At 35.6% G+C, this 15167-nt stretch overlaps 1 long non-coding RNA gene across 1 annotated transcript; it reads right to left on the reverse strand.

The window, feature by feature from the left end:
* Positions 1-11580: 11580 nt before the first annotated feature.
* LOC116718940 (uncharacterized) lies at positions 11581-12588 on the reverse strand. The gene is made up of 3 exons (XR_004339027.1): positions 12490-12588; positions 12324-12408; positions 11581-11871 (listed from the first exon to the last, which is right to left on the reverse strand). It is a non-coding gene; the product is annotated as an uncharacterized LOC116718940 (long non-coding RNA).
* Positions 12589-15167: the final 2579 nt, after the last annotated feature.

Here is a 15167-nt window from a genome sequence, read left to right on the forward strand (position 1 = left end):
TCTTGTTGTTTTTGCCATGAATGGCACTCAGTCATTGCAACCTGAATACTTTTAGGACTTTTCAAAAGTCTGTATTGAAGGCAATAAATCATTGGATACTGTATATCAGTTTTTTTTTATACCTGTTCAAATTTATGCAGTACTTATGGATTTTACACTACTTTTCGTTTCTAACAGTGTTTGACAGGTCACAATTTATCACAGAACAGAAAGGCACTCACGTACTCAACCTCAGGGACAATTTTGAGTGGACCAGTAACGTGACATGCATGTTGGAGGCCGCAGATAACAAATGCATGCACAGCCCCAGCTGCACATGAGGGTTCATAAACTTTACTGCATTTAATAAAGCCGAACTTGATACCTTTGAGAAGAAACCAAAAGGTTTAACTAAAATTGCCTTCTCTCACTTCACTGAGTTTTAGCTTTGCCTCTAAATCTCTTCCTTCAAACCATAGTATTTTTTATGTTTGTATAGCAGCACTAATGTTGGACCTTGCAGTCTGAAAATAGTTTGAGACAGCTCCTGACTTTTACTGGTTCCATAGGGAGGCACTGTATATTTTGTTCTCTAAAATTACTTTAGAGGTACTTGGATGAACCACAGAAATCTGTGAGATTATCTATCTTACTGCTGTCAGAGAACAATCACAGTTGTGGCAAATATAAGAACAGTTTTTTTTATCCAACATAAACATGTTTAAACCATAAATTAGTGACAGTTTCTATTTTTGTTTTCCAAAAATGTTTTTTTTTTTTTGTGGAGCTCAAATTGTTCCTTTGCAATGTCTTTCTTTCATGAAAGGGAAGGAGAGATTAGAGGTTATTCTTGACTACTGTGCAACTCAGAACCCTCATTTCATGCGTCTTTCTGTTCAACACTTTGTTCCGAAAGGAGCTCAGGAGGGTAGGATAAAAAGACTTGGAAAAACAAAGAAGACTGTCAGGTTGGTTCATTATGAAAATTGCTTTTCTATTGCATCCTTTCTTCTCTTTGAAAAAGCACAGTTCTCAATATTAGATTTAATTTTAGTAAGAAAAGCAATCATGGAAAAAAACCCCTAATGAATTGAAATATTTATTTTCAATTACCAAATTTGACCTTCTTTCCAAAATCTTTAACAGATATTGCACATTGTTAAATGTCCATTTTTGTTTAGATATTACAACTTTATTCTGTGAAGAATTTGCTAATCTACTTTTCATAGATGAAATATATTCAAGTAATGTTAAGGAATACCCTTGATGCTTCCTGCTTTGTTAAAATGCATGTGGTGGATGTTTCTGGATATTTTTTTATTTATGAGAACAGTATAAAAACTATAAAGTTTGACCTGCAGGCATTTTAAAAGTTAAAAACATTAAAAATGTAAAATATTACACATCTAGTGGCAGTGTGCTACTTTTATGATGAAGGAAAATTGCAGAAAGTACCGACTGGAGGGTTTGATATTGCATGGTTGATAACAATTGTTCTGAATCCAAAATACTTTTTTTCAGCTGAGAAATTTGAATTTCCAAATCAAGAATAGTTAGAGTCCAACCAACTTGCCAAATAAATCATCCATATACAGAACATCAATGTGGGACACCTGAAAAAAAAAAATACTGCACCCAACCAGTATTTTTGCTGTAATCAAATGAGCAAAATAAGTCAAAATGCTCTTTTGCATATCCAGGACAAGAAGGTGGCATGAGGATTAAACTAGTCACAGAATAGCATGATGAAGAATTTGTTCTGTAATTTGTTCAGGACTGTTACTGGATCAAAGCACCACAAAGGAACAGGAAATACGTCTGGAGCAAGCTTAAAATGGCAGGAGTCTTACTTATTTAATTTTAAATTATGTGACAAAAAAGACAAGAAATCATTATAGACAGAAGACACAGTGAATGTCTGCACATCCTCAAACCCCAGTCAATTTATTATATGTTTTGAAAATTTGTTTTAATCATTAACTCTTTATACTAAAATCAAAGCTTTTATCAGACTGTTTTCCTTCTTCATTAAATTTCTTCCCCATTATTTTGGTTCCCTGCTGACTTAAGTCGTCTGTCACTATTTGATTTTGTCTCCCTGCTCATAGTCTAAAGTAGTTACTGTATTCTCTTTGATTGTCTGTCTGCCTCCTGAAATTAATAAAAACTCTATTTAATATTGTTGTGCCTTAGTCTCAGGTCAGCCAGAAAGTTCCAGTAGTTATGCTGCATTTACACAGACCTGCTGTATGAACAAGAAGACAATCGAGTTGAGTTGGATTTATTGTGGAATCATTAATGTATTATCTAAGCCACTTGAAACTAAAGTGACCATTATATATAGTTTTTACCCCGGTGGCCTGAAGATACCCACCAACTAACAGGATTTCCACATACAACCTAATATATAAGCCCTGTAGTATTTCAATCCTCACATAAAATGTAATGATTTGTAACTAACTACCTGAACTACCTACGTAACCTAGCTCTGAGCAATATTTTGTCGCCAATCAGCTAAAACAATGTTTTGATCCTTGATAAAAAAAAGCATACTAAAGACAGACATTTAATTCATTGTTGCTCTGAAAACAATAAGCAAGGCAAGGCGAGGCAAGGCAACTTTATTTATATAGCACCTTTCAGCCAAAGACAATTCAAAGCGCTTGTACAAGAAAATTAAAAACAACATAAAAACAAATCAGGGCTGCACAGTGGCGCAGTTGGTTTCACTGTTGCCTTGCAGCAAGAAGGTCCTGGGTTCGATTCCCGGCCGGGGTCTTTCTGCATGGAGTTTGCATGTTCTCCCTGTGCATGCGTGGGTTCTCTCCGGGTACTCCGGCTTCCTCCCACAGTCCAAAAACATGACTGTTAGGGTTAATTGGTCTCTCTAAATTCTCCCTAGAGGTGTGTGTGTGTGAATGGTTGTATGTCCTGTATGTCTTTGTGTTGCCCTGCGACAGACTGGCGACCTGTCCAGGGTGAACCCTGCCTCTCGCCCGGAACGTAGCTGGAGATTGGCACCAGCAACCCTCCCGACCCCATTAGGGACAAAGGGTGAACAGAAAATGGATGGATGGATAAAAAAAATCAAACAGATTAAAAATAAACAAAGTAAACATTAAAATTTTGAATATAGTGAATGAATAGAATTTAAAAAATGTAAGAATAAGAAGGTTTTTAACCTTGTTTTAAATAAACTCAAGGTAGGGGCAGTCTTACAGTGAGCAGGAAGCTTATTCTAGAGTGTTGGAGCATAAAAACTAACATTCAGTCCTTCATTTTATCCCAGTCTTTGCTAGTGGACTGTCAAAGTAATACTTAATTTTTTCTTTTCAACTTTCCCATAGACATGCATGCCATAAAGTCGTTTTTTTGTAATTTTAGAAATGCCCTAGTGCAATTAGGCATAATTACATCTGTCCAGAGGACACTAATATAAGCTAGATTGGCTTGTCACTGGTGGGTGATGCATATGCTACATTAAGCTTGCAGATGGACTGAGCCATGGAGGCAGTATGAATAAGGGACAGAGTGTATCATGATGTCATTTCTAAAAGTTGAAGGTTCAGTCCTGCGTGAAACATAATTCAAGGCACATGACTGGATTTTGTCATAACCTTTGACAAATGTAAGGTCTTTTAAGAGATAGTGAGTGTCTGCTTTTGACAGTTTTGTGCAAAAGAAAAAAAAAGTTTTTCAGTGGCATTGCCATTTAAATGTGCAATGAGCAAAACCAATTTAATGAACAATTATGTTAATAGCAACATCTTTTAAATCAGGGATAAGCTACTGTTACTTAGAGACATTTTAAATATGCTCTAACTTTTTGAATTTTAACAATGGAACATTAGGTAATAAATATGCATACATCTTGTTAAAAAAACATAAGGGCCTAAAATATCTAGAGTATGTCCTTGAAGAAAGTTTTGACTTGCCTCAGCAGTGGTATTAAAAGATAAAAAAGCATGCTGGATATTCTCCAGAGACAGCTGAGAGAGAAGCATGTCAAGCTCGTCACATCGAGAAAAAAATATTAAGAAGACATTTCAGGGTATTTGAATCATACATACCTTTTCACATAGAGAAGAAGTGCATATGGTATGAATTATATTTTATGCATGTATATTTTAGATCAGCATCCCACGGGGTAGTTTGCAGAAACCCATGTTTTCATTTAACTAAACCCCGTAAGGAACAGAAATGCTTTTTCATAATAATTGACTTTTATTTAATTTTAAATATACATTGTTTCTGTTATAATTTTCATGTTTTCTTAATGCATAGGCACGACCTAGACTTGCCTGAGAATTCAATAAAACATAAATCAGATCAAACAGTTGGTGTGAAAAAACATCCACCAACAAATGTAAAGTTTGTACATACAGAAATATCCGCAAGGCATAAAGATTTAATTACACCGGCATGGTATTTAAAGCATAAACAAGGTATAAAAATTAATATGACACTTCCACTGAATACACATATTATTTTCCCATCTGGATAGGTATTCTGATTCACCGCAGCTCTTTGAAACAGTAACAGAAATTGTTAAACAGCGGGGAGTGACTTACCCTGAAAAAAGTGCCACTATTTTATTAATTCATTCATAAAGAGATGGAATTACTTCTGAGCATAAAGAGAATATGGTCCCATTTTAAAGTGATATGTATTGAGATTGATGAAGACATCTGCAGCCAAATGAATGAACAGCTTAGTAATATATTTATATATTAACATCATATATTAACATCAGTTGTAACAATTCTAAATAAAAGCAAATAATGTAAATAAAATAACTAACAAAAAATGAAGAAATTGTGAGAGATATGAGAGGACACCCCTACACCAAAGTCCTACACACACGCATCACACACAATGTATAAAGAACCAATTGGCCAGAGCGGTAGGGAAGAGAGGCACCAAAGCAAACAGGCTTGTGAAAAATGCATTATATCTGGTCACAATAATAATAAAGTTAAATAAAAATGTGTGAAGCAATTTAAATGTAACAAATTTGCTCCATGAATCTCCTCCAGTCTCCTCCAGAGTGGTTCATTGTACTTTTGATATTTGAGTCCTTGTTTTAATCCCACTTGAAATCTGTTGTCTTCATTAGCCTTAATATGAAAAAAATGCAATTAAAAATATTGAATTATTGGTCACTTTTATGTAATAGGCACAAAGCCAAAGCACTAGTTTTTTGAAGCATTGTTAGGGGTTATTTCATGAAAAGTACTTGAAGGCCAGAGTGAGCAAAAAATGAATCCAAGTTAAACTTTTACTTACATATTTATTTGCATTGGCCAACCACACTGATCTTATGAGGTAGTTTCCAGATGACTTCTTCAATATGATTATCTCATGATTAAAGAATGGGAGAAAGTTTGTTTTCTTTTCCTGCAACATATCAAACCCAATGAAGGAAGGTTTGTGTTGGGTTAGTTAGATTAAAAAGAAAGTGTGATTTAAAATTTTATCACAGAATAAAAGAGAAATACTCTGCTCCATTGTTCGCTTGACTGATATATTTTTAGGTTAATTCTAAAAATACCCCGTGTCTTGGTCAGGGTAAAGTCAACACAACAACTCAAAAGATTTGACACCTTTGCTTAAGGAAAATTCTGATTTGAACGTTGCTTGGAAAATATCAGGGAGAAACAAAATGTGGAACTCTGGAGACAGAAGGATGAAAAAATCGGGATATTTCAACCTAACAGCAGCTGTGTAGGTCATGTTAATTTTTCATAGCTTGAATATGTAAGAAAACAAAGAGTCAGCATAAACAATATGTAAGTGCAGTGCATGCATACTCCAGGCAGTATTTATAGTGAATCATTTGATCCAGGATTTTTAATCCTTCATTATTGAATTTGACTCCTTTTAGACAGTTCTGAAGAATGTTACTGAAAGAAATAAAAATAACCTTTCTTCACCAATATTACCTGTTATTGCAGTGAACGTTTCATCAGATATCTGTAACCCTGTACATGGGCAGGAAAGATTGAATAACTGAGACTGCTCTATTTACACAGTTTCCATTCAAAACAGGATCCTAACAACAACTGAGGTTTCTGGAAAATATCAGAGAATGTATGCAGAGGCCAGGAAAAATAAATAAATAAATAAATAAGTCATCTTTGTTAGGAGCACATTTTCAATAACACAACACACTTATTATATACCTCCCAGTGCATCAGGTTAAAACTCACGCATACATTGGGCAAACATCCAGCATTTTGTAAAATGGGTTTTGAGCCTTACGTCATGTTCATACCTGGAGTGTTGCTTTGATTCTTTCATTCATGATTTAGAAATCCTTTAATTTCCGTGGCAGCCATTCTCTGCCAACTTCTGCAAGGCTCCTCCTCTGGGCTGCAGTCTCCAGCTGAGCTTCTGCCTCACAGGACAACCCTTTGCTCCCCCATTCAGCTCCTCCAGACTAGTGGCAGCAGCAATTACCAAACACTTGGTGAAGCTGCATGTCTGCTGAGCTCATCATACAAACTACTTCTCAGTGCAACGCTCCCAGGAGAGGTTTGAAATGGCTTAATTGAGGATTGTTGTTAAGAGGATGAGCTGATGAGACAGAGGCCATATTTCAGGTGTCAAATTACAAAACCAATTTTTTTAAAGTCATGTTAAGACATGATAAAGCATTTTTATAACTGAAAGGTAGAAGGTAAAGGTAATTTTATTTATATAGCACATTTTCAGCAACAAGGCAATACAAAGTGCTGAAGGTAACATTGTTATTTGATTGTGCAATGGAATGGCACTATGTGCCTTGAAAATACATAAAATTGCCCCTTGACGATTATTGTATACATTTAACCAGATACTAAAAAGTTCTATTTAAAAATGTGATTCACGATTGGTATATTTAGGACATAACTCTTGTCCAGCAACAGTTCTTGAAGGACACGAGGCAGACAGTCGGCAGCACTAAATCAGACTGCTGTAGTTCATTCTTGGCAAGCAGCTGCTGCCTGTCGTTTAGGCTGAAAGCAGGAGAAATTAGGTGACATTTTATTTGTTCTAGTAAACTATAACATGACATTAATTTTCCAGATGGACTGGGAGGTTACTTAAATTATTAAGATAAAAAACACAAAATGATTATGCAAATCCTTCATGTATATTTTTTTCCAAACCTCCTCCTTAACAAAGGGAGGTGATGTTGAGTAACATGTTTTTTGGAATGACTATCACAAAGTGTAGAAAATAACTTTCTCAAAGTGACTGAAAGTAATATAACTTTTCAACATAAATTTTTAAATCCTATTTAAAAAAAAAACTGTAACAATATATAAGAATTTATCAAAGAAAATTTCCATACTTTTCAATAAAATCAGTAAGCCAAAGCCCTACTATTTAACAAATCACAAAACTCTTAAACAAATTAGAGTTCTTGTCTTCATTTTTAAAACCAATATAAATAAAGGTATATTTTCATTGCTGTGGTTAAGACCCAGAAATAATGCAATCTTGATTCCTTGGACTATGTTTCGTATCTTGCTCTCTCCTCAAGTAAATTATGTTATGGACATGAGCATAATTAGGTTCAATAATCAAGTGTTAAAGAGCAGAACATGATCACAGCTCCTTTTTACATCTTCCCTTCCTTCGTCTCCCTCCCTCCTTTACTCCAATTTAATTTTTTCCTTTCTGTTTTTAGTCTGCCACCCAATCCTCCCTCTCTGCCTGCACTCTCCTTCCTCGCTGTCAGTGTGTGACAGATCGATGCTGTATCCTTTCGGCTTCCCCTTGCAACTGTATTCTCCTGGTAATTGAGCTCAGCTGGTCTCCCAGGGGGCTTCTGATTTTTCACAGGCAAGTCTGGGAGCTCACTCCTCCTCTGTCATCTACATCATCACTTGCTCCCTCCATCAAGCTTCTTTGTTTTTTTTTTACAGGTTGTTTTTCTCACTTGTTGCCGCCACCTGTAAAAACCACAAAACCAATACCCTAAAGCTGTAATTACTTCCAATTCCTACCTGCAGTGCCATCTCTATTACTTTGTGGTGCCCACTCGCCCTGAATGACCATGTTTCACATGTTAAATGAATTTTAATGATTCCAAACATTAGGGTTGCAGAGAATGTAAGTTTATGGTTGCACATGTTTGATTGTTCAAACCTCTGAAGGGCACATCATTTATAAAAGTCTTTTGCAAATGTAGTTAGCAAAAGAGCAGAAGATATTTAAAAGAAGCCAGTTGACATGACTATTGCAAAAATTAATACAAGCCTCTGTGTTTGTTCAAAGATGTGATAAATAGACAAAATGGCTTCACAGACATAATAAACCTCTGTGTAAGATGTAATATTTTTCCAGATTGAGTTCTGGTACATGCTAGTCTGTTACAATGATAATGAGAGCAGCAGGAGAACAATGCTTTGCTTTCTCCTCTAATTTGTAAGTGTGAGAAAATGCCATCCTTCCTCTAAATGTGTGTGTCAGCAGCAGGCATGGAAGAATGCATATGAACCTTGTGTTTCCTCCTTGCTGTTTGCACTTCTGATAACATACACAACACGTTTTTTCACGTCGACAAGAAAATTGTGTCCAGGTAATACATTTCTTGCTAAATTATCATAGGTTCTTATATGTTGCTATTCATATATGTTGGAAAGCTGCAGATTAAGCAAAGAAACTGAATTAATAGTTTGTAAGGAAGGCATGGCAACATTGGTATCAAAGTATGCAGAGGTTTTAAAAGGTTGCAGCTTTAGAAATGATGAAATTTTCTACCATTCGACTCCTACAGCTTACATTTCTTTTAATGAGATTCTGGAGATATTGTTAGATTACCTGAAGCACTTTTCTCTGACCCTATGTAGTCTAGATTAATGTGGCCTGCCCCTTTCCCCACATGCTGCTGCACATCCCTGGTCAACTGGCTCAAAGATAACTACACTTTTCCCTCATTTAAAAAACTGAAAAAAAATCAGTATTAAAAAAAGAATTGGTCGTGTGATTTTAAAATGTTGAAACTGCAGAATCACAACCCACCAAACAAACAGATAGCTTATTTGTGTTACAATCTAAGCAGAAAAATGGCAAAAAAATCTTATTCTATGCTTCCTGCACCACAAATCTCTGTTTAGTACTCGTTTTATATAGAAATTTAAATTAAAATAAGACATAAATGTTAGAAATAACATGAATCATTTATGTGATATTATATTAGCATAAAAAATCATTTATTTTTAGTTTGTTTTCTTCTGTGTAGAAACCATGACACCATGAAAGCTCAAAATTTTGCAAAAGGATATCAAACGATGATAATCTCAAAGTGACCAATACTTACAAACTCTTCATTTCAATTACAGCATTTGACTTGAACTCATATATAACTTTTACGATACTCTTTAAATCATTATTTCTGAAAAAATCTGAATGTTGTCCAAGTTAGACAAATATTCTTTTTAGTAGATAAGAACCAGGTTGTGGATAAGGATTCAATTTTAAATTGAAACATCAAAATCACTTTAAAATAATTTTCATACCTGGAAAATGCAGTGCAGCTTTGCTGGATGTTGAAATTTTAACTGTTTATTCTCAAGCGTCAGCTGACAAAAAAAAAAAAAAAAAAAAATCTTGAACTGGTTCAAGATTACCACTCTCAAATAATCCTCAGAGATTTAAACAAGATGTGTGTCATATTCACTTCAAATACGTTGTCACAGAGAAATATTTTGCATCGTTTGAAACAAATGGTCTACGATTATCATACTTTGTATATAATCAAATTATGATGAATAAAAACAAAAACAATACTGAGAAAAATCTGGAATATCTTTCATCTAGGCTACTGTTGAAACACATTTTCCAACCGTTTGATACAGTTAGCAGCCATGTGAACACATGTCATGAGTTAAGCTGTTAATGCATAAGATCTGATGAACATGCTACACATATATTGTGTTTATTTGAATGGTGGAGTTTATGTTTAGGGCAGGTCTGTTTCTCTGAGAACAATCAGGTACATTATTGCTTAAAGCTGGCAGTAAGATAGGTTTCCACTTGCTGAGGTCCACACAAAGCAAGACAATCAGACATCCATGTAGGTTTTCTTTGAGTCTAGTGAAGCTTTATACTAGACAAACACAAACACGCTTCCACACATTTTCATAAATCTTTGTTTTCTGACTGCAAAAAGGAAAAACATTAGAAAGAGCATGCCCTACTGCACTGTACTCGTAATCCCTGTCAGATTTGCTCAGCTTTTCATTTCAGGCTGCAAAACTTGCTCTCTTGACTGGGCCAAATCAGCCAATCAGCACAGGGATGAAGTGACCTCCTTTGCCCCGGTTGAGGCACCTTCGTGATGGCAGGCACTAAAAGAGTAATTGAATGTCACAATAGCTGACAGCCTCATGTGACAAGTTGGAAAAGCACCTGGTGGCGAAACATGCCTTCAAATAGGGGCAGAAAGGAGCACAGTGTGTGTTCACAAAGAATCACACGATCCTCATCAGATGGCACTGTGACATGAAAAATCTATGCCCAATTTGTTGGTTGGTGACATTCTTCATTTTGGACTAATGAAAAACAAAACTCACCAATTCATAATATATTATGAGTGCTTTTGCCTGGTGTGGTCGTACCATCTTATCAGCATTAGTTCAGAAAAGTTGTAGTTTTCATCATGAATGCAAATAACAATCTTTTAAACATGAGAAAGTCAGCCTAATCAAAATAAGTGGATTACCTTATTTAAGTGGAGATAAAAATTAATGAGAGGAGGACTGATGTGGGTGAGATAAACATTTGCCCTCATTTGCATGCAAAATTACTTATTTTTTTCAAGGAGATTTAATCAAGTGTGTTAAAAAAGACGTCTCAATTAAATTTAAATATAATCAGCAAAGCAAGTACTCCATATAATCACCGATTCAAACGCCGTGCTTCGGTCCTACTTCCTTTATTTAAATTTTTTTATCATTCTTTTATCTTTGGGCTTTGTGCTTAGTATTTATATTACCTGTCTTGACCCCAATAAACAATCAATAGACAAAATTGGATTTTGCTTAATAACCATAGGTTTCCTCCACCTTGTCTGACATGTTTTCATTGTGTCCATGGTGTGTTACAGCACTGGTCGAATTAAATAAACAAGCATGGAAAGATTCTGGGAAGCAGAAATTGCAACCAATAAACAAAAGCCATGCTGGTTCTGCACTGTCTTTCAGTCAAAGGCCATCTCATCAAATTCACTGGCTGTTCAGCCTCCACAAGACAGGAACCCAAGTATTATAGCAGGGGCAGTCCTAGACTGTTTGGTGCAATGGGCAAACAACATTTAGCTCCTTATCAACCAACCGTGACACATGATTTAAATTTCCATTTCCTCTAACAATCATATTCACAACAACTGAACAAAGTATAGCAATGCAACAGCACAGAATATGGTCTTACAAAGAATCATTTATACTTCTGCCGGTGTGATAAATGACAGAAATTATTATTAGTTACAATTAATGAGATTAGCTACAAGCCATGAGAACTGATAACATCTTACCTATGTATTAAATTACGCCAATAGCTAAATCATAATTTTTACACAGACATACAAAATGCAACTTAATTCATATGTGTAACAGTTATGGGCTAAGCAGCTAACTGAGGCTACAAAAGCAGCGTCAGAAGAGTGGCCTTTAAGGAGCCTGAGGTGTGAAAAAAACAGGAGGCAGTGCTTTTAGTTTTGGTGAATATATATATTAAGTGATTTGAATAAAAAAAACGTACATTACAACAACACAATGAGACACATGAGAATTGACTCAGAATAAGTTGATTTCCAAATCATAAAGTCCATAGTCCATTCCTAGCTCGCCATCTTTCGATCCAGATGAGAATCTGATCCGACAGGGGAAAAAAAACCCCGACCTGAAAGGTCAGAAAACCCATTAAGTGTTTTATCAAAAACAATTATGTACAAATATAATACAAAGGAAATAATTATTAAATTTAAACATCTAGTTTATGCATACTAAATGCAAATGCAATAATTAGATTCCTAATAATTAAACAAACATTTCAATCAGGTTAAATTAACCATAATTTAAATAAAACAAAAAGTATCATATTTCAAACTAATCAATTTAAAGTTAAAGTGCACTTCCAAAATATCAATCAAGAAAAATAAAATAAATTAATCATCAAATACTCAAGCAGAGTGAGGGAAGGAAAATAAATAAATAAATAAATAAATAAATATACTGCGCAATATCAACTTAAGTGTAGCTACATTCTGTTCTGATCAATTGCATCTTAAACTTCAGTGCCTCAGCATCAATGTAAAGGTGTCAGAACACGCACAAAATTCAGCAACAAGTTACCTTTTTGAAGAGAGTGGGGCGTACTGAGCCACAATCAGCACTAACAGAATCCCGGTGACGGTCCAGGTAAACAATGCCAGTGATTCTAATAAAACAACGCTCCAATGAGCAATCGAGCAGAAGTACCACATGAAAAAGTAATACTGTTAACAAATAACAAACTCACCCAGCAATCAAATCAATAGATTTAAAGATTTTTGGAGGAATTCTTGAGGAAGACGCCAACAGCAAGTCACAATCACAGTGGAACAGGTGAGGATCTTTACTGCGTGCTGTAGGTGGGGCTTTAAATAAGTTAGCAGAGTTTGGGCAACACAGGAAGTGGGCCCGCAAAAATAAAAGTCCTTTACTAATTGCGGGTTACATGCAGCTAAGCTCATCAGGACAAGACTCCAAACTGCGACGGCCGCGTCGAGGACTAAGGCCTCCTTACGTGGGTTGAGCTTTACCCCTGTGCCTCCTCAGCACCCCATATTTTATGGATTTAAATGAAATATTTAACAGATGGAGGTAACTTGTCTACTGTATTTGCAAAAACAACACGAGTAAAACATGAAGATATCAAAGACCATGATACTCAATTTAACAACATTTATGACATACATTTGAATCTTATTTATTAATTCAGTCAGTCATTGAAGGTGTGATGGGGAAAAACCATTGATTTGCTGCTCTTTTTAGACAAAATTGAGGTAAGTGAAGTTTTGTAACTTTTTCTGGGTGTTCATGATGTCTTAGATGAGGTTCTGCCCACGTTGCCCATATCAGAAACTGTTACTGGTTAACAGGGAGGCTGAGATACTGACAATTTCTTTCATCTTCGCCCAGGAAGGTGCAATAAAATTATTTGCCAACACAAAGTGGTAAACATTCAATGGGACATACAGACATCTCTATCTTTCATGGAGAATTGGTTTGGACAACATGGACCTAAATCAGTTAAATAATAGTTGAATCTTAGTAGTTTAAAGTTGAGAAATCAAGGTGATGCAATGTGAGAATCACATCAGCCAGCAATGTATTTTAGCCCTTTAAAGTCTGAAATCTGATGAGTGCATTCTGCCTGGTCCAAAAATGATGAACGGCAGACTTTCTTGTACATTCTGACATATTAAAGCAGAGCAGCATGATTCTGAGAAAGATGAAGGACTTCATCTGATGAAACATACAGGAAATAGCAGAGGGCAGGAACTTAACCTTTGGGAAGTTTACTGGTGCTTAAACACTTTAGTTAATGACCAATACAAAAAAGGCCAAGCTACTTATTGCAAATTAGTCATTCAAAAATGCCCTTTCTGTAATAAGTGATGATTATTGACTAAGGCTTTCTTGGCCTCTTGATCCTTCATGCAGACTGTTGACTTGCGCAAAACTTCCTTTAAATTAGGTTTTGCTGAAGCACATTTTCCTTTCTAGGGAGGCCTTCATTTACTTTTAATTACATGCAGAAAGCCAATTGTTATATGGGTTTAATTCTGAGGAGGTGGAAGCAGACCCTTCATTCTGAACCGGCATGCTGCGGGGGCAGCAAATGGTTTCACTAATGGACACATCCTGAACCAAAGGCATTCAGAGTCAACAAAGCCAAGATGCATTGGGAAGAGGGGCTTCCTTCAATTTACTACAAACATAACAGACTGCAATGTGGAATAACGTAGTCTCTTAATTGTGAGACAAATCTGAAACAGTTAAACAACTAAAATCAAATTCACATTCAGATTAGTTTTTTATGTTGCTGCTAAAAGTTATATACCTCATTCTATTTTGTTTAAAGAAAATGCCAGCTGTGTGGCAAAATAATACAACTTCAAAGCTCACTCTTAACTTACTGTCATATATTATCAGCGGTAAGAAAACATGGTTGCTATATCATGAGTTCATCGTTTCAATTATACAAAAAAATACATGTTAAATATTTAATTCTTTAAAACATCTTAATATACATATTAAAAGAACTGCTGTTTAGGTTGACTTTTTGCTAAATTATGATGATAGTTTTCCTAAAAGCTAAGTCCACATGAATCACATGAAACTGTCACATGTGAAATTGATGCACTGCAGGAGCTGAAAGCATGATTATCCAAAGGTCACTCCTTCACAGTCAGTAATAGAAGGGGTCTAATGACTGGCAATTTCACTAAAAACCATGGAAACCAGCACTATAAAATGACATACAGATAAAAATGTGAGGGCTCTATTTTAGGAATAAACTGAAAATCCTCTAAATTGTAAAAAGGGGTGTGGGTCCTGTGTGTGTGTGTGTGTAGTTTGGTGATAGGGGGGAAATGTGTGCTAACATATAGAGTGAGGGTTAAACCTTTTAAACTACTTGGCACATGCTTTGCTTCTGCTAATATTCACTACGCACTCTACACTTGGAACACGCAACATCAAAATGTTCCAAGGCCCCCATGGAAGAAGAGGCTCCCAAATTGATTATTCATTGTAGATCATTTTTTTATGAAACATTATTGTGTCAGTAAAGCCAGCATCAGTTCAGCTAATCTGAAGTACCGTACATTTAAAACTAGAACATCTACAATTCACTTTGGAGGCTGACAAAGACAACATTACATAAACTAGAATAAATGCAGTTGCAATTTGTTAGAATATCTTCATGTACATCTCTTAAAGGTAGAATCAGTACACTGAAGAACAGGACAGATCTTTTTGTCTTATAGTGTTGAGAAACAGCCAAATGTTCCCCTCCCCCGTCTATTCCCCTCTTCCTCTCTCTCTCTCTTCATGGCACTGTTATTTTTGCAGGTGCATCTGCAGTGATGTATTTTTTCTTCATATCTTTTAATGATTCATGCTTTGGGGTTTCTCGCCCCCTCATTCTAA

Source organism: Xiphophorus hellerii, chromosome 4, assembly GCF_003331165.1.
Source record: "Xiphophorus hellerii strain 12219 chromosome 4, Xiphophorus_hellerii-4.1, whole genome shotgun sequence".
NCBI classification, from domain to species: domain Eukaryota; kingdom Metazoa; phylum Chordata; class Actinopteri; order Cyprinodontiformes; family Poeciliidae; genus Xiphophorus; species Xiphophorus hellerii.